Source organism: Ranitomeya imitator, chromosome 1, assembly GCF_032444005.1.
Source record: "Ranitomeya imitator isolate aRanImi1 chromosome 1, aRanImi1.pri, whole genome shotgun sequence".
NCBI classification, from domain to species: domain Eukaryota; kingdom Metazoa; phylum Chordata; class Amphibia; order Anura; family Dendrobatidae; genus Ranitomeya; species Ranitomeya imitator.
The window spans coordinates 1,225,420,837-1,225,447,418 of NC_091282.1; the positions used below are offsets into that span (position 1 = coordinate 1,225,420,837).

General features: G+C 51.2%; 1 pseudogene; it reads right to left on the reverse strand.

Moving 5' to 3' along the window:
* LOC138657289 (uncharacterized) overlaps positions 1-25,857 on the reverse strand; it is a 36,728-nt pseudogene extending 10,871 nt beyond the window's left edge.
* Positions 25,858-26,582: the final 725 nt, after the last annotated feature.

Genomic DNA, 26,582 nt, shown 5'->3' on the forward strand with positions numbered 1-26,582 from the left:
GGACGCCATTGGTATCATCTATCTAAGGCCCCAAAATACTTTGTTCCTGTGATGACCATGGGTGTGGAGCAAGGATAGCCTGATACGGTAGAGCTTCAGAACAGGGTGGAGACTGAAGTCGACAAATACTGCAGCTGAGCTGCCACCACACTGGTCGCCTGCATCAGATGGTCTTGACGCTCATCATTTGTCAGCGGGGTCCAAGGTTTGAGCTTGTGGGTGTGGACCCACTGCTCCACTGGCTGGGTTTACCCTGGAGGGACATAACTAAGTGGCTACCTGGTCTTCATTAGAGCCTCTGATGGTGAGGATAGGCTTGGGCTGCAGGGTAGCCAGCAGGTGCAACTCCTGGGAAGTGCCCAGACATGCATCAGCTGACCAATGGGTCAATGAAGGAATAAGAGGTACAGAGGGCTAAGGCACAGATGTGGTCAGGCAGTCCGGGGTCGGGGCAGGCAGCACAGAGAGTACGAAGCTGGGGTCTGGAGCAGTGAGATCAGACAGGAGGATTCAACAAGACAGGTCAGTATTGGGAGAGGCTAAACAGAAAGACACCTAGACAGGAAACTAGAAGTGGATTGCAAACTAGAACCTTAGCTCAGACATGGAATGGAGGAAGGAGCTGCCTAATATATCCCCTGCTGGCAGGCGATAGGCCAGGGAAGCTAATCTCTGCAAGACTCAGCAGGGTTAAATTCATGTAGAGACTGGTCACATAGATGCAGCAGTGGTGGGTGTGATGCAAGAGGCAATTTCAGCAAGATGGCCTGACATGAGGAGAAGCAGAGCGGTGACCACGGTAAGCAGGACAGCGCTGAGGCAGTGTGTGAGTTACTGGAGTGACAGTCCCGGCCCTGCTAAGAGGTATTTATCTCCGCCCAGGGCAGAATTCATGGATACACTGCTCAGTACAGCTATAAAACGTCCTCCATTTTCCTGATTTCAAATGAGTATCTCTCCCCAGTGGTGTAGTTGTGGCTACACTGCTCAGTACTGCTGTACAACATGAGTGATTCACAGGAGGAGTAACTTGGGGATACGAGGAGTGTATCAGTAACAGGAGGAGTATCTCGTGGACACGAGCAGTGTATCAGTAACAGAAGGAGTAACTCGGGGACATGAGGAGGTATCAGTATCAGGAGGAGTAACTCGTGGAAACGAGGAGTATATCAGTGGCAGGAGGAGTAACTCGTGGACACTAGCAGTGTATACTCGGGGACACGAGAAGTATATCAGGGACAGGAGGAGTAACTCGGGAACACAAGGAGGTATCAGTAACTGGAGGAGTAACTCGGGAACACGAGGAGGTATCAGTAACTGGAGGAGTAACTCGGGAACATGAGGAGGTATCAGTAACAGGAGGAGTAACTCGGGGACACGAGGAGTGTATCAGTGGCAGGAGGAGGAACTCGGGGACACGAGGAGGTGTCAGCAACAGGAGGAGTAACTCGGGGACACAAGCAGTGTATCAGCGGCAGGAGGAGTAACTCGGGGACACGAGGAGAGTATCAGCGGCAGGAGGAGTAACTCGGGGACACGAGGAGAGAATCAGCGGCAGGAGGAGTAACTCGGGGACACGAGGCGTGTATCAGCGGCAGGAGGAGTAACTCGGGGACACGAGGAGGTGTGAGCAACAGGAGGAGTAACTCGGGGACATGAGCAGTGTATCAGCGGCAGGAGGAGTAACTCGGGGACACGAGGAGAGTATCAGCGGCAGGAAAAGTAACTCGGGGACACGAGGAGAGTATCAGTGGCAGGAGGAGTAACTCGGGGACACGAGGAGTGTATCAGTGGCAGGAGGAGTAACTCGGGGACACGAGGAGGTGTCAGCAACAGGAGGAGTAACTTGGGGACATGAGGAGTGTATCAGTGACAGGAGGAGTATCTCGGGGACACGAGAAGTATATCAGGGACCGGAGGAGTAACTCGGGGACACGAGGAGAGTATCAGCGGCAGGACGAGTAACTCGGGGACACGAGGAGTGTATCAGCAGCAGGAGAAGTAACTCGGGGACACGAGAAGTGTATCAGCGACAGGAGGAGTAACTCGGGGACACGAGGAGTGTATCAGCGCCAGGAGGAGTAACTCGGGGACACGAGGAGTGTATCAGCGGCAGGAGGAGTAACTCGGGGACATGAGGAGTGTATCAGTGACAGGAGGAGTATCTTGGGGACACAGGAAGTATATCAGGGACCGGAGGAGTAACTCGGGGACACGAGGAGAGTATCAGTGGCAGGAGGAGTAACTCGGGGACACGAGGAGTGTATCAGCGGCAGGAGGAGTAACTCGGGGACACGAGGAGTGTATCAGCGGCAGGAGGAGTAACTCGGGGACACGAGGAGAGTATCAGCGGCAGGAGGAGTAACTCGGGGACACGAGGAGTGTATCAGCAGCAGGAAGAGTAACTCGGGGACACGAGGAGTGTATCAGCGGCAGGAGGAGTAACTCGGGGACACGAGGAGTGTATCAGGGACAGGAGGAGTAACTCGGGGACACGAGCAGTGTATCAGTGGCAGGAGGAGTAACTCGGGGACACGGGAAGTGTATCAGCGGCAGGAGGAGTAACTCGGGGACACGAGGAGTGTATCAGCGGCAGGAGGAGTAACTCGGGGACACGAGGAGTGTATCAGCGTCGGGAGGAGTAACTCGGGGACACGAGGAGTGTATCAGCTACAGGAGGAGTAACTCGGGGACACGAGGAGTGTATCAGGGACAGGAGGAGTAACTCGGGGACACGAGCAGTGTATCAGTGGCAGGAGGAGTAACTCGGGGACACGGGAAGTGTATCAGCGGCAGGAGGAGTAACTCGGGGACACGAGGAGTGTATCAGCGGCAGGAGGAGTAACTCGGGGACACGAGGAGTGTATCAGCGTCGGGAGGAGTAACTCGGGGACACGAGGAGTGTATCAGCGGCAGGAGGAGTAACTCGGGGACACGAGGAGAGTATCAGCGGCAGGAGGAGGAACTTGGGGACATGAGGAGTGTATCAGCGGCAGGAGGAGTAAATTGGGGAAACGAGGACTGTATCAGCGGCAGGAGGAGTAACTCGGGGACACGAGGAGAGTATCAGCGGCAGGAGGAGGAACTTGGGGACATGAGGAGTGTATCAGCGGCAGGAGGAGTAAATTGGGGAAACGAGGACTGTATCAGCGGCAGGAGGAGTAACTCGGGGACACGAGGAGTGTATCAGGGACAGGAGAAGTAACTCGGGGACACGAGGAGTGTATCAGCGGCAGGAGGAGTAACTCGGGGACATGAGCAGTGTATCAGCGACAGGAGGAGTAACTCAGGGACACGAGCAGTATATCAGCGACAGGAGGAGTAACTCCGGGACATGAGCAGTGTATCAGCGGCAGGAGAAGTAACTCGGGGACACGAGGAGTGTATCAGCAACAGGAGGAGTAACTCGGGGACACGAGGAGTGTATCAGCGGCAGGAAGAGTAACTCGGGGACACGAGGAGTGTATCAACGGCAGGAAGAGTAACTCGGGGACACGAGGAGTGTATCAGCGGCAGGAAGAGTAACTCGAGGACACAAGGAGTGTATCAGCGGCAGGAGGAGTAACTCGGGGACACGAGCAGTGTATCAGCAGCAGGAGGAGTAACTCAAAGACACGAGGAGTGTATCAGCGGCAGGAAGAGTAACTCGAGGACACGAGGAGTGTATAAGCGGCAGGAGGAGTAACTCGGGGACACGAGCAGTGTATCAGCAGCAGGAGGAGTAACTCGGGGACACGAGGAGTGTATCAGCGGCAGGAGGAGTAACTCGGGGACATGAGGAGTGTATCAGCGACAGGAGGAGTATCTTGGGGACACAAGAAGTATATCAGGGACCGGAGGAGTAACTCGGGGACACGAGGAGAGTATCAGCGGCAGGAGGAGTAACTCGGGGACACGAGGAGTGTATCAGCAGCAGGAGGAGTAACTCGGGGACACGAGGAGTGTATCAGCGGCAGGAGGAGTAACTCGGGGACACGAGGAGTGTATCAGCAGCAGGAAGAGTAACTCGGGGACACGAGGAGTGTATCAGCGGCAGGAGGAGTAACTCGGGGACACGAGGAGAGTATCAGCGGCAGGAGGAGTAACTCGGGGACACGAGGAGTGTATCAGCGGCAGGAGGAGTAACTCGGGGACACGAGGAGTGTATCAGCTACAGGAGGAGTAACTCGGGGACACGAGGAGTGTATCAGGGACAGGAGGAGTAACTCAGGGACACGAGCAGTGTATCAGTGGCAGGAGGAGTAACTCGGGGACACGGGAAGTGTATCAGCGGCAGGAGGAGTAACTCGGGGACACGAGGAGTGTATCAGCGGCAGGAGGAGTAACTCGGGGACACAAGGAGTGTATCAGCGTCGGGAGGAGTAACTCGGGGACACGAGGAGTGTATCAGCGGCAGGAGGAGTAACTCAGGGACACGAGGAGTGTATCAGCGGCAGGAGGAGTAACTCGGGGACACGAGGAGAGTATCAGCGGCAGGAGGAGTAACTCGGGGACACGAGGAGAGTATCAGCGGCAGGAGGAGTAACTCGGGGACACGAGGAGTGTATCAGCGGCAGGAGGAGTAACTCGGGGACACGAGGAGTGTATCAGCTACAGGAGGAGTAACTCGGGGACACGAGGAGTGTATCAGGGACAGGAGGAGTAACTCGGGGACACGAGCAGTGTATCAGTGGCAGGAAGAGTAACTCGGGGACACGGGAAGTGTATCCGCGGCAGGAGGAGTAACTCGGGGAAACGAGGAGTGTATCAGCGGCAGGAGGAGTAACTCAGGGACACAAGGAGTGTATCAGCATCGGGAGGAGTAACTCGGGGACACGAGGAGTGTATCAGCGGCAGGAGGAGTAACTCAGGGACACGAGGAGTGTATCAGCGGCAGGAGGAGTAACTCGGGGACATGAGGAGAGTATCAGCGGCAGGAGGAGTAACTCGGGGACACGAGGAGAGTATCAGCGGCAGGAGGAGGAGCTTGGGGACATGAGGAGTGTATCAGCGGCAGGAGGAGTAAATTGGGGAAACGAGGACTGTATCAGCGGCAGGAGGAGTAACTCGGGGACACGAGGAGTGTATCAGGGACAGGAGAAGTAACTCGGGGACACAAGGAGTGTATCAGCGGCAGGAGGAGTAACTCGGGGACATGAGCAGTGTATCAGCGACAGGAGGAGTAACTCAGGGACACGAGCAGTATATCAGCGACAGGAGGAGTAACTCCGGGACATGAGCAGTGTATCAGCGGCAGGAGAAGTAACTCGGGGACACGAGGAGTGTATCAGCAACAGGAGGAGTAACTCGGGGACACGAGGAGTGTATCAGCGGCAGGAAGAGTAAATCGGGGACACGAGGAGTGTATCAGCGGCAGGAAGAGTAACTCGGGGACACGAGGAGTGTATCAACGGCAGGAAGAGTAACTCGGGGACACGAGGAGTGTATCAGCGGCAGGAAGAGTAACTCGAGGACACAAGGAGTGTATCAGCGGCAGGAGGAGTAACTCGGGGACACGAGCAGTGTATCAGCAGCAGGAGGAGTAACTCAAAGACACGAGGAGTGTATCAGCGGCAGGAAGAGTAACTCGAGGACACGAGGAGTGTATCAGTGGCAGGAGGAGTAACTCGGGGACACGAGCAGTGTATCAGCAGCAGGAGGAGTAACTCGGGGACACGAGTGTATCAGCGGCAGGAGGAGTAACTCGGGGACACAAGGAGTGTATCAGCGGCAGGAAGAGTAACTCGAGGACACGAGGAGTGTATCAGCAGCAGGAAGAGTAACTCAAGGACACGAGGAGTGTATCAGCGGCAGGAGGAGTAACTCGGGGACACGAGGAGTGTATCAGCGGCAGGAGGAGTAACTCGGGGACACGAGCAGTGTATCAGCAGCAAGAGGAGTAACTTGTAGACACGAGGAGTGTATCAGCGGCAGAAGAGTGACACAGTCACACTCCAGAATCTGATGGAATGAGCCGGTGCAGACTGAGGCTTTGTCTCATTTTTGTGCCTTTTTTTCTCTTGTTTTCTGAGTTTTTCTCTCTTTTTACCATCATGTGTTTATTTTCTCTGCTCTCCTTTTTCTTATGTGTGTCCTCATTATTTGTTTATTTTCTGTGCTTTCCTTTTTCTTTTGTGTGTCCTCATTATTTGTTTATTTTCTGTGCTCTCCGTTTTCCTTGTTCGCAGGCTTGGGGTTCCCAGATGGTTTCGGCTGGTTCATTTCTTACTTTTGCTCACTGCCCTCGTTTCCATCCGAAGAGATTTTTTGTTGCCTGAGAGTTATGCGTAAATTGAGCGACAAGTTACTAGAATTTAAACAGCTGCCAGATTGGTTAAAGACGTTACTTTTATTTATTTTTTTTTTCAAGAAAAAACACCAATGAACAAAAGAGAAAAAAAGAAAAGTGACTTTGAAAAAAAAAAGGCAAATGACAAATCAGAGCCAAAAGCCCACAGTCTGGTCACTGAATCCGTCCAGCACAGACGGAGATACGGTCACAGGGAGGACAGACTGTGCCCACGCTGTCACCTGGAGACCCACTTCCTGCTACACTGCACCAAACACTCAGCAGTGAGGGATATGCACTTCAGAAGGAGAAATTCTATATTGGGAGCATGTATGTGAGCGGGGCATAGGCTGCGGAAATGTGATGTGCCATGGACCCTATGGAGCTTATGGGCAATGTATACCGATGCCTGCCTTCCCCGCTGTGTCCTACGTGGGCGCGACGTGTCAGTGATCCCTCTGATGTACACGACACATGTCTGCACGTCAGGCTGTGAGCTGCGGGGTTCGTGTCTGTGCACGCCGACATTCCTCCCAATATCGTGGAGGTTGCACCTTGTCTTACATTCTTCCTCTAAACCTGAGATAATATCCTCTTTACTGACGGTGTCAGTAGTTACTGAAGTTCTATAGCTTGTACAGGGCGGCACAAGGGCATCAAGGGCAGTCCATGGACGACCGAGACCGCCATAAGCTGGGAACATACAGCAGAACATCGCTCTCATCCTATGCAAATGGTAAAAAGGAGCCGATCAGAGTAGCTGCATCTGTAAATATTTATATAATATTGATATGAATGGCGCTATAATAAATAATAATAGTAATTGTATCCAGTCTGCCCCGAAATCTGAGGTCTCCACACTGATAGACCTGACTTGTCATTGTTGGCTGGCCTTTTGTTTGTTTTTTTGTCCCTCAAGAGATCATAAACATTTCTGGTCCTTTATTTAGTTCTGGAACGTCTTTAGGATCCCCAGTTGCAGGGGAGATTTCCCCATGTTGTGTCCTACGTCACTGGCAGAACTGATTTGGATCTTCGAGGATCCAGCAGATCTGCTTTGCCGGCATCAAGCGACCATGCTTGTATTCACGGCAGAGCTGGAAAATAGAAGGCAGAAGCGATAATAAACCATGTCTGTCTTCTCCACCAGGCAGGAGCTTTAACTTTTTGCTGTAAATTTACGTTACTATTGGGGGCCGGTGTAACACAGGTACTAGGATGCAGTGACACAGAGGCACAGAGCAAGGGTTTACAGGGGAAAACAATTACTTGTTTAATCGGCACAGGGGTAATAAACAAGGTGAAAGTTGATGGTTACAAAGGGAAAGATACAGTGGGTATGGAAAGTATTCAGACCCCTTTAAATTTTTCACTCTTTGTTTCATTGCAGCAATTTGGTAAATTCAAAAAAGTTCATTTTTTTCTCATTATTGTACACTCTGCACCCCATCTTGAGTGAAATATCACATGGTCATTGTCACGCCCTACAGACGTGTCTATCGGGTGGACCCACTGGACCGCAAATACAGCGGTTACTGATAAGCCTAGCAGGATAAGACCTGGAGCAGCAACTTCAGGATAATAGAAGTTGCCCAGGCGGCGTCCAGGAGTGACTGAGATCCTTATATACCTCCAGCCTCCAGGTGATAGGCCGGGAGGAGGGGCAGTGAGTAGGGAGGGGCTGACCCTTTAAGAAGCCAGAGAGCTCGCCTGACCGCCCCCTATGCACTCCCTAGGAGAGGGAGAGAAAGGAGGAAGTGCAGCAGACATGGGAGCAAGGACCCGGGCAGCACGTCTGCAGGGACGGACCCCGGAGCGCCGGCGGACGACCGGAGCGTGACCCTGCTGTCTAAGGACAGGACCAGAAGAGGTAAGAGCAGGCGGGGAAGAGAAAGAAGGCGCCCTGGACTGCGAGGTGGTGACAGTACCCCCCCCCCTCCAGGCCCCCCAGGCGGTGACTGGCAAAGAACTGCCGTAGGAGACGAGGAGCATGGACGTTGCCCTCCGGCTCCCAGGACCTCTCCTCAGGACCAAACCCCTTCCAGTCGACCAGGTACCATGTGGCACGCCCTCTCTTCTTCACGTCCAGGATGGCACTGACCTCATACTCGTCATTGGCCGAAATCGGAGGAGGACGCTCTCCCGGATCCTGGGAGAAGCGGTTGAGGATCACAGGTTTGAGGAGGGAACGGTGGAAAGAATTATGTATTCGCAGAGAAGGAGGCAGTAGTAGCCGATAGCACACATCGTTGAGTCTCCGGGACACCTCGAACGGTCCGATGTACCGAGGTCCGAGCTTGAAGGAGGGCACCTTTAGGCGGACGTACTTGGCTGATAACCATACCTTGTCTCCCGGTTGAAACATCTGGGCATCAAGTCTTCTCTTGTCGGCATGGTCCTTCATGCGCTGGGATGCTTTCACAAGAGCCTCACGAGTCTTGTTCCAGATGTTGGCGAAGTCGCGATCCACGGCCTCTGCTGCAGGATTGGGAGTCGCGATGTCCAAGAGAGTCGGGATCCTCGGGTGTTGCCCATATACAATAAAAAATGGAGTGTTACGAGAGGACTCACCAACATGATTATTGTACGAGAACTCCGCCCAAGGCAGTAGGGACGCCCAGTTGTCGTGGTGTCGTAGAAAACCTGCCAACACCTGGTTTACCCGTTCCACCTGTCCGTTAGACTGTGGATGATAAGCCGAAGAGAAGTCCAAGGCAATATCGAGTTTCCTGCAGAGAGACCGCCAGAATCGGGACACGAATTGTACTCCCCTATCGGAAACAATGTTGGAGGGTAACCCATGCAACCGGAGGATATGTTGAACAAACAACTCGGCCAGCTTGGGTGCCGAAGGAAGACCAGGCAGAGAAACGAAGGGACTCATTTTGGAAAATCTGTCCACCACGACCCAGATGACAGTATTCCCGGAGGATACAGGGAGATCCGTGATGAAGTCCATCGCAATGTGTTGCCATGTTTTTGATGGTATAGGCAAGGGCAAGAGTTGACCGGTGGGAAGCCATTTGGGGGTCTTGTTGCGGGCACAGGAAGAACAGGCTGAGACGTAGTCTGACACCTCTTGACGCATCCCAGGCCACCAGTAGTACTGACCGATCAACTGTAGAGTCTTTGTCAGACCTGCGTGGCCGGCTAGTAAGGAGGAATGTCCCCAGCGAAGGATGCGTTCTCGACTCAGTTCGGGCACCAGCGTGTTACCAGGAGGTACCTGCGACAGTCGAAGCGGTGCAACCATGATCACCTTGGATGGATCGATGATGGGACGAGGTTCCTCCTCCTGATCGTTGGTAAGAAAAGACCGGGAGAGGGCGTCAGCCTTGATATTCTTATCTGCGGGACGAAAATGAAGACGGTAGTCAAACCGAGCAAAGAATAAAGACCAACGGGCCTAACGAGGATTGAGCCTCTGGGCAGACTGGAGATAGGCCAAGTTCTTGTGGTCGGTGTAGATCACCACCGGGTGCACCGCTCCCTCTAGGAGGTAACGCCACTCCTCCAAGGCCATATTGATGGCAAGTAACTCACGGTCACCAATGGAGTAATTCCGCTCACAGGGGGAAAAGGCCTTCGAAAAGAAGCCGCAAAAGACCATGCGTCCGGAGGCGGCTTTCTGCGTGAGGACGGCCCCGGCACCTGTGGAGGATGCGTCCACCTCCAGAAAGAACTGCTTCTCAGCGACGGGCCTGTGCAGGGCTGGGGCGGAGGAGAAGGCCCGTTTGAGTGCCTGGAAGGAACACTCGGCCTCTGGAGTCCATCCATTAGCAGGTATTCCCTTGCGTGTGAGTGCTGTGAGAGGCTTGACCAGATCAGAGAAGTGCTGGATAAACTGCCGGTAGTAGTTGGCGAATCCTACGAACCGCTGGATGGCTTTGGTCCCGACCGGCCGAGGCCAGTTCATGATGGCCGACACCTTGTTAGGATCCATCTCCAGTCCAGAGTCAGAGACGATGTATCCAAGGAACGGCAGAGAAGACCGCTCGAAGAGGCATTTCTCATACTTGGCATACAAGCGGTTCTCCCGTAATCGAAGGAGAACTCGTCGGACGTCTCTTCTGTGTGTGGGTAGGTCTGGGGAGAAAACAAAGATGTCATCCAGGTATACCACTACACATACGTACAGCATGTCACGGAAGACGTCGTTCACGAACTCCTGGAAAACGGCTGGTGCGTTGCACAGTCCGAAGGGCATCACCCGGTACTCGAAGTGACCATCACGGGTGTTGAAGGCGGTTTTCCACTCGTCACCGGCCCGGATGCGGACAAGGTTGTAAGCCCCTCGCAGGTCCAGCTTGGTGAAGATCCGGGCTCCCCGGAGCCGATCGAAGAGTTCTGGAATAAGAGGCAGTGGGTACTTATTCTTTACCGTGATAGCGTTTAATCCGCGGTAGTTAATGCAAGGACGCAAGGACCCATCCTTCTTTTTCACGATGAAGAACCCGGCTCCCACAGGGGATGTGGACCTCTGGATGAATCCCCGGGCCAAACTGTCTGTGACGTATTCTGACATCGCCTGAGTCTCAGCAGGGGACAGAGGGTAGATTCGTCCTGTAGGAAAAGAAGCACCTGGAACCAAATCGATGGGACAATCATAAGGCCTGTGCGGGGGCAAGACCTCTGCTTCTCGTTTATCGAAGACATCCGCAAATGCCCAGTAGGCCTCCGGAAGTCCAGGCAAGGACGTAGGTGAGGGAGGCAAACGGATAGGCCGGATGGACAGCAGGCAACGGCTATGGCAGGCCGAACCCCAACGCAGGACCTCCCCACTTCGCCAGTCTATGACTGGCTCATGAGTACGCAGCCATGGCAGACCGAGCATGAAAGGCGGAGAGAGAGTGGGTAGCACGTAAAAGGCAATCCTCTCAGCATGGAGAGCTCCGATCTGAAGTTCCACCTCACTGGTAATGCCCTCAACGGAATCTAGTAGGGGTCTCCCGTCTATGGTGGTGATAATGCGGGGATGCTGCAGGGGGTGTATAGGAATGCCGAGGCGGAGAGCCATGTCTCGCTGAATAAAGTTACCTGCAGATCCCGAGTCCAAATACGCCAACTCTGAGAATCGCCTGCCACCGACTTTCACCTGTATGGAAACAGTTAACGGTAGAGAGGTATCACTCTCACCTAGGATGGCCTCTCTTACCTGTCCTAGGTGGAGGAGTTTTCCGGTCTTCTGGGACATTGCCGGCGAAAATGGTTGGAGCCACCACAATAGAGACACAACCTCCGGGCGACTCTCTCCTCACGCTCCCGTGGACTCAGCCGGAGACGATCCACCTCCATGGGTTCGGGTGCTTCAGCAGAAGAAGCGTTACCTGGTAACAGGGGCCTCTGAAAAGAGGGTGCCAATCGAGGTGGTCTTTTCTCCTGGGTTCTCTCCTTGGTGCGTTCTTGTAGGCGGCGATCTATCCGGACGGCAAGGGAGATGTATTCATCCAGGGTACCGGGAAGATCTCGTACGGCGAGCTCGTCCTTCAGGCGACTGGATAACCCTCTCCGGAAGACACCGATCAGGGGCTCATCAGACCAGCAAAGCTCAGAAGCCAAAGTGCGAAACTGTATGGCGTATTGGCCAACCGACAGAGTACCTTGCTGTAAGTTGAACAACTCCTCCGTGGCAGAAGCCACCCGACCTGGCTCATCAAAGATCTTCCGGAAGGTGTCCAAGAAGGCCCGCAAATCGGATACAATGGGGTCCTCTCTCTCCAGTAGTGGGTTGAACCAGGCCAAGGCCTCGCCCTCCAGGTGTGATGCCAGAAAGGCCACTTTCGCCACATCCGTAGGGTATTGATGAGGGAGAAGCCTGAAATGCAGCTGGCATTGGTTGATGAAACCCCTGCACATCTTTGGATCCCCAAAGTACCTGGTAGGTTTGCAGAGGCGAGGGGAAGAGTAGACGCCTCCTACGGCACTGGGATCCAACACGGGTGCGGCAACCGGAGCAGAAGGAGATCGCTGCAGATTCGAAAGCCGCTCGTCCACAGACGTCATGTAACTCAGCATCTGGGTCTGCATCCGTCCTTGTTGATCCAACTCCTGATGGAGATCTGCAAGATGAGAGGAAAAAGATGCATCCACCCCCTGAGGGGAAGCTAGACGGGCCTCAAGGGTACGCATGAACGCAACTACCTGTTCCTGGCTCTGGAGGAGACTAGCGAGCTCCCTCTGAGCATCGAACCTGGCATCAGCGGGGTCCATGGCCTGGACAAAATCTGTCACGCCCTACAGACGTGTCTATCGGGTGGACCCACTGGACCGCAAATACAGCGGTTACTGATAAGCCTAGCAGGATAAGACCTGGAGCAGCAAATTCAGGATAATAGAAGTTGCCCAGGCGGCGTCCAGGAGTGACTGAGATCCTTATATACCTCCAGCCTCCAGGTGATAGGCCGGGAGGAGGGGCAGTGAGTAGGGAGGGGCTGACCCTTTAAGAAGCCAGAGAGCTCGCCTAACCGCCCCCTATGCACTCCCTAGGAGAGGGAGAGAAAGGAGGAAGTGCAGCAGACATGGGAGCAAGGACCCGGGCAGCACGTCTGCAGGGACGGACCCCGGAGCGCCGGCGGACGACCGGAGCGTGACCCTGCTGGCTAAGGACAGGACCAGAAGAGGTAAGAGCAGGCGGGGAAGAGAAAGAAGGCGCCCCGGACTGCGAGGTGGTGACAGTCATAAGTCTTCAGCCCCTTTGCTCAGACACTCATATTAAGTCACATACTGTCCATTTCCTTGCGATCCTCATTGAGATGTTCTGCTCCTTCATTGGACGCCAGCTGTGTGTAATTAAACTGATAGGACTTGATTTGGAAAGACGCACACCTGTCTATATAAGACCTCACCGCTCACAGTGCATGTCAGATCAAATGAGAATCATGAGGTCAAAGGAACTGGCCAAGGAGCTCAGAGACAGGATTGTGGCAAGGCACAGATCTGGCCAAGGTTACAACAGAATTTCTGCAATACCCAAGGTTCCTAAGAGCACAGTGGCCTCCATAATCCTTAAATGGAAGAAGTTTGGGACCACCAGAAGTCTTCCTAGATCTGGTCGTCCAGCCAAACTGAGCAATGATGGGAGAAGAGCCTTGGTGAGAGAGGTAAAGAAGAACTCCAAGATCACTATGGCTGAGCTCCAGAGATCCAGTAGAGAGATGGGAGAAAGTTCCACAAAGTCACCTATCACTGCAGCCCCCCACCAGTCCGGCCTTTATGGCAAAGTGGCCCAACGGAAGCCTCTCCTCAGTGCAAGACATATGAAAGCCACATAGAGTTTGCTAAAAAACACATGAAGGACTCCGAGACTATGAGAAATAAGATTCTCGGGTCTGATGAGATGAAGATAGAACTTTTTGGTGATAATTCTAAGCGGCAGGGGTGTAACTACAACAGGTGCAGTGGTTGCAATCGCAACTGCCCTAAAAGTCCCTTTGGCCTATAGAAAAAGACTATTGCTCGGGGCCCATGAGTTTCAAGTTACGCCACTGCTAATCGGTATGTGTCACGATTCTCCTGACCGCTGTCACCAATGGGTCATGATTCACACCGTGACCGTCACCCCTACGTCACGGGTCGGGGTGACTTTAGGCCAACAGACGGCTATCACATGTGCAGGGGGCTTAACTTAGTTATCCCTCCACTGCTGGACAATGTGATGAGAAAACACACACAAGGCTATTGACCTCTTAGTTTACAGCAGGGGCTTATTTTAGGTATCCCACTGCTTTTCTATATACCACGAACTGCAGGGATTTATGTATATCCCGCTTACAGTTCCACTTAACACTTGCAGCTCTCTGGTGCCCCCTTACTCTCAGGTCAGATTAGGTACTGCACCCTGGGTAATTAGTCGCCAGAAAGGCTGCCTGCTATGTAATGGCTATTGGGCACGCTGCAGCGACGCGATAACTACTCCCACTCAGGCAGGAACAATAATTATCAATGCCGCAGTCGCTTCAGCGTAACCCCAAAAGTCAGCACACCCTCGCTGCCACCAGCTTCGATTAAACGGGTCCGAAGCTAACCCAACACAGTAGTAGCGTATTTCCCTTCAGAAGACAGGGTAAGTTTAGAGCAGGATGAACGAACTAATATTTAATATTATATCCCATAAAAATAATTAGGCAGTGCTTTATCAAAAATATTTTATAAAGATGTTATAAATGAGACAATTGCAAATATGTACAAGGGTAATTATAACATAAAGGGAATAAATGAGAAAAAACAACACTCACATGTTCAACGGATGGCAGGCAACCATACGTCCCAGCTCATTTGGACGTGCTGCTGGCTTCAGAAGAAGATAAGATGTCAGGAAGAAATCTAGCAGAAGACTGAGCTGGGGATGTGTGCAGACAGTTATAACTTCAAGGCTGTGACATCACAGAAAGGCTGGCTTATCCAGACCCTCCTCTCTCTACCTTCTGAGTAAACTTTAAAATATTTTCTCTGATTTCTATAACTTCACTACAAAACATGTCAGAGTCCTAACATATGTTATGATAAGGTAATTCAGTACCACAATGGACATAGAAGTCAGAGCACATACAGTGACCTGACAATAACCCAAAAACATAGAACGAGCTCTGAGACGTGGGAACTCTGCTGACCGCAATCCCTAATCCTCTCCAACCACACTAGAGGCAGCCGTGGATTGCGCCTAGCGCTCCCTATGCAACTCGGCACAGCCTGAGAAACTAGCTAGCCTGAAGATAGAAAATAAGCCTACCTTGCCTCAGAGAAATACCCCAAAGGAAAAGGCAGCCCCCACATATAATGACTGTGAGTTAAGATGAAAAGACAAACGTAGAGATGAAATAGATTTAGCAAAGTGAGGCCCGACTTTCTGAACAGAGCGAACATAGGAAAGGTAACTTTGCGGTCAACACAAAACCCTACAAAAACCACGCAAAGGGGGCAAAAAGACCCTCCGTACCGAACTAACGGCACGGAGGTACACCCTCTGAGTCCCAGAGCTTCCAGCAAGCAAGAAAACAATATTAAGCAAGCTGGACAGAAAAAATAGCAAACAAAATAGCAAAAGCAGAACTTAGCTATGCAGAGCAGCAGGTCACAGGAACGATCCAGGAGGAAACAGGTCCAATACTAGAACATTGACTGGAGGCCAGGATCAAAGCACTAGGTGGAGTTAAATAGAGCAGCACCTAACGACATCACCACATCACCTGAGGAAGGAAACTCAGAAGCCGCAGTACCACTCTCCTCCACCAACGGAAGCTCACAGAGAGAATCAGCCGAAGTACCACTTGTGACCACAGGAGGGAGCTCTGCCACAGAATTCACAACAGTACCCCCCCCCTTGAGGAGGGGTCACTGAACCCTCACCAGAGCCCCCAGGACGACCAGGATGAGCCATATGAAAGGCACGAACAAGATCGGGAGCATGGACATCAGAGGCAAAGACCCAGGAATTATCTTCCTGAGCATAACCCTTCCACTTAACCAGATACTGAAGTTTCTGTCTTGAAAAACGAGAATCCAAAATCTTCTCCACAATATACTCCAACTCCCCCTCCACCAAAACCGGGGCAGGAGGATCAACAGATGGAACCATAGGTGCTACGTATCTCCGCAACAATGACCTACGGAATACGTTATGTATGGAAAAAGAATCTGGAAGGGTCATACGAAAAGACACAGGATTAAGAACCTCAGAAATCCTATACTGACCAATGAAACGAGGTTTAAACTTAGGAGAGGAAACCTTCATAGGAATATGACGAGAAGATAACCAAACCAAATCCCCAACACGAAGTCGAGGACCCACACAGCGTCTGCGATTAGCGAAACGTTGAGCCTTCTCCTGGGACAAGGTCAAATTGTCCACTACATGAGTCCAAATCTGCTGCAACCTGTCCACCACAGTATCCACACCAGGACAGTCCGAAGACTCAACCTGCCCTGAAGAGAAACGAGGATGGAACCCAGAGTTGCAGAAAAACGGCGAAACCAAGGTAGCCGAGCTGGCCCGATTATTAAGGGCGAACTCAGCCAAAGGCAAAAAGTACACCCAGTCATCCTGATCAGCAGAAACAAAGCATCTCAGATATGTTTCCAAGGTCTGATTGGTTTGTTCGGTCTGGCCATTAGTTTGAGGATGGAAAGCCGAGGAAATAGACAAGTCAATGCCCATCCTAGCACAAAAGGCTCGCCAAAACCTCGAAACAAACTGGGAACCTCTGTCAGAAACGATATTCTCTGGAATGCCATGTAAACGAACCACATGCTGGAAGAACAATGGCACCAAATCAGAGGAGGAAGGTAATTTAGACAAGGGTACCAAATGGACCATCTTAGAGAAGCGATCACAGACCACCCAAATGACTGACATCTTTTGAAAAATCCATAGAGATATGTGTCCAAGGCCTCTTCGGGACCGGCAAGGGCAAAAGCAACCCACTGGCACGAGAACAGCAGGGCTTAGCCCGAGCACAAATCCCACAGGACTGCACAAAAGAACGCACATCCCGCGACAGAGATGGCCACCAAAAGGATCTAGCCACTAACTCTCTGGTACCAAAGATTCCAGGATGACCAGCCAACACCGAACAATGAACCTCAGAGATAACTTTATTCGTCCACCTATCAGGGACAAACAGTCTCTCCGCTGGGCAACGATCAGGTTTATTAGCCTGAAATTTTTGCAGCACCCGCCGCAAATCAGGGGAGATGGCAGACACAATTACTCCCTCTTTGAGAATACCCGCCGGCTCAGATAAACCCGGAGAGTTGGGCACAAAACTCCTAGACAGAGCATCCGCCTTCACATTTTTAGAGCCCAGAAGGTACAAAATCACAAAGTCAAAACGGGCAAAAAACAGCGACCAACGAGCCTGTCTAGGATTCAACCGCTTGGCAGACTCGAGATAAGTCAAGTTCTTATGATCAGTCAAGACCACCACGCGATGCTTAGCTCCTTCAAGCCAATGACGCCACTCCTCGAATGCCCACTTCATGGCCAGTAACTCTCGATTGCCAACATCATAATTTCGCTCAGCAGGCGAAAACTTCCTGGAAAAGAAGGCGCATGGTTTCATCACCGAGCAATCAGAACTTCTCTGCGACAAAACAGCCCCTGCTCCAATCTCAGAAGCATCAACCTCGACCTGGAATGGAAGCGAAACATCTGGCTGACACAACACAGGGGCAGAAGAAAAACGACGCTTCAACTCTTGAAAAGCTTCCACAGCAGCAGAAGACCAATTGACCACATCAGCACCCTTCTTCGTCAAATCGGTCAATGGTTTAGCAATACTAGAAAAATTGCAGATGAAGCGACGATAAAAATTAGCAAAGCCCAGGAACTTTTGCAGACTTTTCAGAGATGTCGGCTGAGTCCAATCATGGATGGCTTGGACCTTAACAGGGTCCATCTCGATAGTAGAAGGGGAAAAGATGAACCCCAAAAATGAAACCTTCTGAACACCAAAGAGACACTTTGATCCCTTCACAAACAAAGAATTAGCACGCAGGACCTGAAACACCGTTCTGACCTGCTTCACATGAGACTCCCAATCATCCGAGAAGATCAAAATGTCATCCAAGTACACAATCAGGAATTTCTCCAGGTACTCTCGAAAGATGTCATGCATAAAGGATTGAAACACTGATGGAGCATTGGCAAGTCCGAATGGCATTACTAGATACTCAAAATGGCCCTTGGGCGTATTAAATGCAGTTTTCCATTCATCGCCTCGCTTAATACGCACAAGATTATACGCACCACGAAGATCTATCTTGGTGAACCAACTAGCCCCCTTAATCCGAGCAAACAAATCAGATAACAACGGCAAGGGGTACTGAAATTAAACCGTGATCTTATTTAGAAGGCGGTAATCTATACAAGGTCTCAGCGAACCATCCTTCTTGGCCACAAAAAAGAACCCTGCTCCTAATGGCGACGATGACGGGCGAATATGCCCCTTCTCCAAGGACTCCTTCACATAACTCCGCATAGCGGCGTGCTCAGGCACAGATAAATTAAACAGTCGACCTTTTGGGAATTTACTACCAGGAATCAAATCGATAGCACAATCACAATCCCTATGCGGAGGTAGGGTATCGGACTTGGGCTCATCAAATACATCCCGGTAATCAGACAAGAACTCTGGAACCTCAGAAAGGGTGGATGACGAAATAGACAGAAATGGGACATCACCATGTACCCCCTGACAACCCCAGCTGGACACAGACATGGATTTCCAATCTAATACTGGATTATGGACTTGTAGCCATGGCAACCCCAACACGACCACATCATGCAGATTATGCAACACCAGAAAGCGAATAACCTCCTGATGTGCAGGAGCCATGCACATGGTCAGCTGGGTCCAGTACTGAGGCTTATTCTTGGCCAAAGGCGTAGCATCAATTCCTCTCAATGGAATAGGACACTGCAAGGGCTCCAAGAAAAACCCACAACGCCTAGCATACTCCAAGTCCATCAAATTCAGGGCAGCGCCTGAATCCACAAATGCCATGACAGAATAAGATGACAAAGAGCAGATCAAGGTAACGGACAAAAGAAATTTTGACTGTACCATACCAATGGTGGCAGACCTAGCGAACCGCTTAGTGCGCTTAGGACAATCAGAGATAGCATGAGTGGAATCACCACAGTAGAAACACAGCCCATTCAGACGTCTGTGTTCTTGCCGTTCAACTCTGGTCAAAGTCCTATCGCACTGCATAGGCTCAGGTTTATGCTCAGATAATACCGCCAAATGGTGCACAGATTTACGCTCACGCAAGCGTCGACCGATCTGAATGGCCAAAGACATAGAATCATTCAGACCAGCAGGCATAGGAAATCCCACCATGACATCCTTAAGGGCTTCAGAGAGACCCTTTCTGAAAATAGCTGCAAGCGCACCTTCATTCCATTGAGTGAGTACTGACCACTTTCTAAATTTCTGACAATATCCCTCTCTCTCATCCTGACCCTGACACATAGCCAGCAAATTTTTCTCTGCCTGATCCACTGAATTAGGCTCATCGTACAGCAATCCGAGCGCCAGGAAAAACGCATCGATATTACTTAATGCAGGATCTCCTGACGCAAGATAAAATGCCCAGTCCTGAGGGTCGCCACGTAAAAAAGAAATAATGATCCTAACTTGTTGAACTGAGTCACCAGAGGAGCGAGGTTTCAAAGCCAGAAATAGTTTACAATTATTTTTGAAACTCAGAAATTTAGTTCTATCTCCAAAAAACAAATCAGGAATAGGAATTCTTGGTTCTAACATAGAATTCTGAACCCCAAGTCTTGAATATTTTGTACTCTTGCCGTGAGCTGATCCACACATGAAGACAGACCTTTAATGTCCATCGCTACACCTGTGTCCTGAACCACCCAAATGTCTAGGGGAAAAAAAAGGCAAAACACAGTGCAGAGAAAAAAAAATGGTCTCAGAACTTCTTTTTTCCCTCTATTGAGAATCATTAGTACTTTCGGCCTCCAGTACTGTTATGATAAGGTAATTCAGTACCACAATGGACATAGAAGTCAGAGCACATACAGTGACCTGACAATAACCCAAAAACATAGAACGAGCTCGGAGACGTGGGAACGCTGCTGACCGCAATCCGTAATCCTCTCCAACCACACTAGAGGCAGCCGTGGATTGCGCCTAACGCTCCCTTTGCAACTCGGCACAGCCTGAGAAACTAGCTAGCCTGAAGATAGAAAATAAGCCTACCTTGCCTCAGAGAAATACCCCAAAGGAAAAGGCAGTCCCCACATATAATGATTGTGAGTTAAGATGAAAAGACAAACGTAGAGATGAAATAGATTTAGCAAAGTGAGGCCCGACTTTCTAAACAGAGCGAGGATAGGAAAGGTAACTTTGCGGTCAACACAAAACCCTACAAAAACCACGCAAAGGGGGCAAAAAGACCCTCCGTACCGAACTAACGGCACGGAGGTACACCCTCTGCGTCCCAGAGCTTCCAGCAAGCAAGAAAACAATATTAACCCCTTAGTGACCGAGCCAAATTTTTTAAATCTGACCAGTGTCACTTTATGTGGTAATAACTCTGCAACGCTTCAACAAATCCCAGTGATTTTGAGATTGTTTTTTCGTGACACATTATACTTTATGATAATGGTAGATTTAGTTCAACATTTTTTGTGTTTATTTATAAAAAATATAAAAAAAATGTGAAAAATGTTAAAAAATTAGCAATTTTCTAAATTTGAATGATTATCCCTTTAATCCAGATAGTCATATAACAGCAAACCATTAATAAATAACATTTTCCACATGTCAGCTTTACATCAGCACCATTTGTAAAATGTTATTTTATTTTGTTAGCATTTTAGGAGGTTTAAAAATGTAGCAGCAATTTTTCATTTTTTCAAAGAAATTTACCACATTTATTTTTTTAGGGACTTATCCATGTTTGAAGGGACTTTAGGGGTCTCATATATTGGGAAACCCCCAAACGTGATACCATTTTAAAAACAGCACCCCCTGACATATCGAAAACTGCTGTCAGGTAGTTTATTAACCCTTCAGGTGCTTTACAGGAATTAATGCAAAGTGGCATAACAGAAATGAAAATGTGTATTTTTACCACCTAAATGCCGCTAACTTCTAAACAGATTACTACAGCCGTCAGACTCTAAGGCCGCTATTTGGTCATGAATTGCCATCGCAAACATCAGGACAACAAAATCATGATCTGAGGGCACCAATTGGGATAAAGAAGAAGCCCCCACACTCTGTTAACCATTTATAATGATGTAGTCACTATTGACAGCAGCATCTAAGGGGTTAAACAAATTTAGAAGGTGCAAATACTGATCGTGGCTGATACAGCAAGTTGTCAGCTATAGTGTACAACCAACAGATGCTGGATTGTCATCTGTATGGGGAGGCTATTCTCTTATATCTCAGGTCAGTTAAAAGACGTATTGGCGGTCATTAAGGGGTTAAGCAAGCTGGACAGAAAAAATAGCAAACAAAATAGCAAAAGCAGAACTTAGCTATGCAGAGCAGCAGGCCACAGGAACGATCCAGGAGGAAACAGGTCCAATACTAGAACATTGACTGGAGGCCAGGATCAAAGCACTAGGTGGAGTTAAATAGAGCAGCACCTAACGACATCACCACATCACCTGAGGAAGGAAACTCAGAAGCCGCAGTACCACTCTCCTCCACCAACGGAAGCTCACAGAGAGAATCAGCCGAAGTACCACTTGTGACCACAGGAGGGAGCTCTGCCACAGAATTCACAACAAACATACTCATAATTCATCTCGGATTAACGTGAGCATTCTAATGAGATCAAATGTGTCCTATCTGGGATACATATTTACAGAGAAAACCCTACTTCTTTACCAGACGGAGTTAGAAGCCCGAGTTTCAAGGGATGGGTAGATACACCGAGTGAGAATAAGAATATATATTTTCGTATTTCTAGCTTAAATCGTTTGCCTAATATCTAACAAAAACTAAACAAAGAATCTTTCATGAATTTTTGGAGCCACTTTTCCATTGTCCAGCTAGTGGAAGATTCTAACCTGGTCGTAAATACCGTTCGGCCATAAAACTCCCCACACTCTCTGAGAAGGAAAGCCAGGAATTGGCAGCTACAAACTGTTACTCCAAGAAGGGGGGCTTAGCCCACGCAGGCTAGCAAGAGAACTACTTATGATATTTCATTTTCCTCACACCTCCCCCTTCAGGTGTGCGCTAGGGAGGCAGGACCTGATGGTTCTCCTCCATGCGCACCTCAGCAGGTTCACCCTGGTGGGCCAACCCATCACCATTGCCATGCTCTGGCTCCATGGTGCCTCCGCCTACCCGATTCCCCAGGTAGTGAACCTCCCTCATGCCCATCTGACACTTTCCCGGCTTGATAGTCAGTCCTGCTTGGTGAATTCGCCTGAGCACCTCCTCGAGATGCTGCAGGTGTTCCTCCCAGGAGGAACTGAAGATGGCAATGTCATCCAAGTATGCCACGGCGTACTTCTCCAGTCCCTGAAGCAGGAGGTTGACCATCCACTGGAAAGTGGCAGGGGCATTCTTCATGCCGAAGGGCATGACCGTGGACTCGTACAGTCCGAAGGGCGTGATAAAGGCGGATTTCTCCTGCGCCTCGGGGCTCAGGGGAATCTGCCAGTATCCTCTACTCAAATCCATTATTGTCAGGTATTTTGCGCCAGCTAACTTCTCAAGCAGCTCCTCGATGCGCGGCATGGGGTGCGCGTCAGAGGCTGTAATGGCGTTGAGCCCCCTGTAGTCCACGCAGAACCGGGTGGTCCGGTCCTTCTTTGGCACGAGAACTACAGGTGAGGCCCACGCACTCGTTGACCGTCGAATCACCCCCAGCTGTAACATCTCATCGATCTCTTGGCGCATAATCTGCTGCACCTGGTCAGAGATTCGATAGGGTGTTCGCCGTTGTGGGGCGTGATTCCCGGTGTCCACCTCGTGGACTGCTAACTCAGTCCTCCCAGGTCGGTTGGAGAACACGACCCGGAAGGGTTCCAGGGTGGTTTGCAACTGCACCTGCTGGGGTTCAGTTAACGAGGCGCTTACCTCCACATCCTCGATGGACCCATTGGCCTTGGCTTGGGCCAGCAAGTCCAGAAGGGTGTCTTCCTCACCGTCTTCGGGAAAGCTGCAGACCGGTAGGACGAAAGGTTCACGTTCGTGATGAGCCTTCATCATGTTGACGTGAAAGGCCTTTCGCCTACCCCGAGCGTGGTCAAGCGTGACCACGTACGTGACCGGGTTGAGCTGTTGGTGGACGACGTACGGGCCCTCCCAGGCTGCCTGAAGCTTATCCGTTGGTACGGGGACCAGCACCCACACCTTTTGACCCATGTGGTAGGTCCGCTCCCAGGCGTTCTGGTCGTACCAGTGCTTCTGATCAGCCTGAGCCTGCATCATGTTGTCATGCACCAACTGCGTCAAGGTCTGCATCTTGTCACGGAAGCGCATGACATACTCCACTATGGACACTTCAGAAGGGTTCGGCTCCTCTTCCCAGGATTCTCTTACCAACCCAAGTGGTCCCCGGACTCGCCTGCCGTACAGGAGCTCGAAGGGGGAGAACCCCATCGAGGCCTGCGGAACCTCTCGGTAAGCGAACAGCAGGTGTGGGAGGTACCGCTCCCAGTCGCGCCCTTGGGTCTCAACCAGCATGCGTAGCATCTGTTTGAGGGTACCATTGAAGCGTTCACACAAGCCATTGGTCTGTGGGTGATACGCACTCGATACCAGGTGCTTCACCTGCATTCTCTTACAGAGAGCCTCCATTAGGCGAGACATAAATTGGGTCCCTTGATCAGTAAGCATTTCCCTGGGAAACCCTACACGTGAAAAGATGGCCAACAGGGCATCCACCACCTTATCTGCCCTAGTTGACGAGAGAGCTACTGCCTCTGGGTACCAGGTAGCATAGTCTACCACAGTAAGGATGTATTGCTTTCCAGAGCTGCTGGGGACGGCCAGCGGGCCCAAAATGTCCACCGCGATCCTCTGGAAAGGCTCCTCTATCACTGGCAAAGGGATCAGGGGAGCCTTAATAGCAGGCCCCGCCTTCCCCACTCTTTGACAGGTGACACAGGAGCGGCAGTAGTTTGACACATCTGTCCCCATCTTAGGCCAATAGAAGTGTTGAGACAGCCGGGCCTTAGTTTTGCTGATCCCCAAGTGTCCAGCTAGCGGGATCTCATGGGCAATCCGCAACAACTCACCCCGGAATTGCTGCGGGACGGCCAGCTGTCTTTCCCTCAACCACTCCTTTTGTGATTCTCCGGGTACTGTCTCCCGGTACAACCTTCCTTGTTCCCAGAACACCTTCTCCTTATCAGCCTCGGAGAAGGGCGTCCCGGCAAGTTGTCTCAAACTCTCTAGGCTCACATCTGTGTGCAGAGCGGCCTGAAACTCCTGGCTAGGGGAAGCCAGAAGCGATGTCAGGGTCCCTTCCCCACGGGAACCCTCTTGGACCTGCTCTGGGTCCACCTCTGGTTCAGTCACAGTAATGACTGAGGAGGGTCCGGAAGGCAGACAGTTATCTGCGTTCCGGGCACTCTGACTGCGGGTGACAGCAGCTACGTAGGCTGTCTCCCCGGGGGTTTCTACAGGCCCATCAGCCGATGCTGCTATGGGCTCGACCTCCCCATCCACCCCCAACACTCCAGGGGCAGTGCTACTTATGGGCCAGTTACCTTCCTCGGTGGTACTGGTCACTTTCATGGCATCACCGTCCTCACGGTTCCCATGCATCTCCCCATTTCCTGTAGCACCGACACTTGCCCCTGTTAGGGGTTCCTCAGCCGTCTCACTCCGCAGAGCGACGTGGCTGGGCACGCCTGTATCTATGGACACATTAACCTTCACAGAAAAATCATTATCAGGTTCAGTTGGCACAGGTACAAGATTTTCACCATCAATCCTAGGAAAAAAATGGTTATTAGATGCATCATTACAAGATAAAGCAGGGTCAGGTAACACACGCGATTTCCCATCATCAGCATCATCAGGGTTAACTTTACCCTCATTAGTAGATTGGGGAGGGGTGTCAGGGACGTAGTATGCAACCATCCTCCCCAAATCAGTCCCCAACAAAACATCAGTGGGCAAATTATCAGACAGCCCCACTTCCTTCACCCCGCTCCCGGCACCCCAATCAATAAAAACCCGGGCCATCGCTAAGGGACAGCTGATGCCCCCAATCCCAGTGACAGTTAGGGTTTTCCCCGGAATGATTTCTTCAGGGGCCGCCAGTTCGGGTCGGATGAGGGTTCATTCAGCCCCGGTGTCTTTGAGGCCTGTAGCAACATGGCCTCCCACCGTGACGTGCTGTACGTTGTCACACACCCTCCCAACCACACCACCCACCAAAAGAACTGCTGCATTAGGCCCTGGGGCCTTGGCTGGGGTGTTGTTCTGCTTGGTTGGGCAGGAGGGACTGATATGACCAGTCTGATGTCAGGTGAAACACTTGCGAGGTTCGGTGGTAGGTCTGGTGCTGTTGGCCACGGGGCCAGGACCTCTGGTGTGTTGGCTGGCAGGGGTACTGGCATTGGTTGCAAGCTTACCCCCTCTCCAGCTGGTGGTGACTGGCTTCCACACTTCCGATCTACGGTTGGCCTCATAGGCATCGGCAATCTGCGCTGCTTTCGTCACGTCTTTTGGTTCTTTGTCCATCACGAACTGTCGCACCTCAGCTGGGCAAAGATGAAAGAACTGGTCTTTGATCATCAGGTCTCGCAGCTGTGCAAAGGTGGTCACTGACAGTCCTTGGGTCCACTGGTCAAAGTGGGTCCCCAGTCCATGCACCACATCACTGTAACTGTCATGTGGGCCACGTTGGAGGGTCCGGAACTTTCTACGGTACACCTTGGGTGTAAGCTGGTACTTGGCTATTAGAGCCTGCTTGATGGCCTCATAGTCACCATCTTGTTCTTGAGGGAGGGCAGCAAACGCCTCCAGAGCTTTGCCTCTCAGCCCTGGTGTCAGGTATCGTGCCCATTCATCTGTAGGCAGCCGGTACTGTCTGCAGGCTTTCTCAAAGGCCCGCAGAAAAGTGTCCAAGTCCCCGTCCTTCTCCATAACAGGGAAGTGATCAGGCCGGGGCTTAGGCATCTGAGCGCTGCTGGGCTCACGGCTGGACTGGGACGACCCCTGCATTTGCAGTCGGGCCATCTGCAGCTGGTACTCCCGCTCAGCTTGCCGCTCGGCTCGCTCATGGTATTGCTGAATCAGCTGCCGACGTCCCTCTAGGTCATCTGCGGCGCATTGTTGCAGAGCCAGCTGCAGGAGGAGGTCTGCGCCCCCCTGGTTGCCAGTAGGGCCCGTATTCAGTGGTTGGACCTCTGCTGCAGCAACATGTTCACTTGTGCTAGCTTCTGCGGCCTCTGGGCTCTGTGGCCTGGCTTGGTCGGCTTCAAATTGCACCAGTTCAGCGACCATTGAGTCTTGGTCTTACCCTGGGGGTTCAGGCCATGGTACGTGCATATCCCAGCAAGAGAGTCCTTCTTCTGCTGGTTGTACCAGGCTTCCCCTTTCGCAGCCATGGTTGCCAAATAAAAGATAGGATAGAAAAACGAAGAGAAAAGGAAGGGATAATTACCAGTACGCAATTGTCTCACAACTAAAAAGCACTGAGTTCGTTCTCCAAACTTATTTGCGCAGAGTCCTCGCAAGCACTTTCTGCAAGTTTTTAGTGAGAGGAATGATTGCTCAAACCAAATCACTAATGCTCTAAGATATCCCACCGCCTTGCCACCAATTGTCACGATTCCCCTGACCCTTGTCACCAATGGGTCAGGATTCAC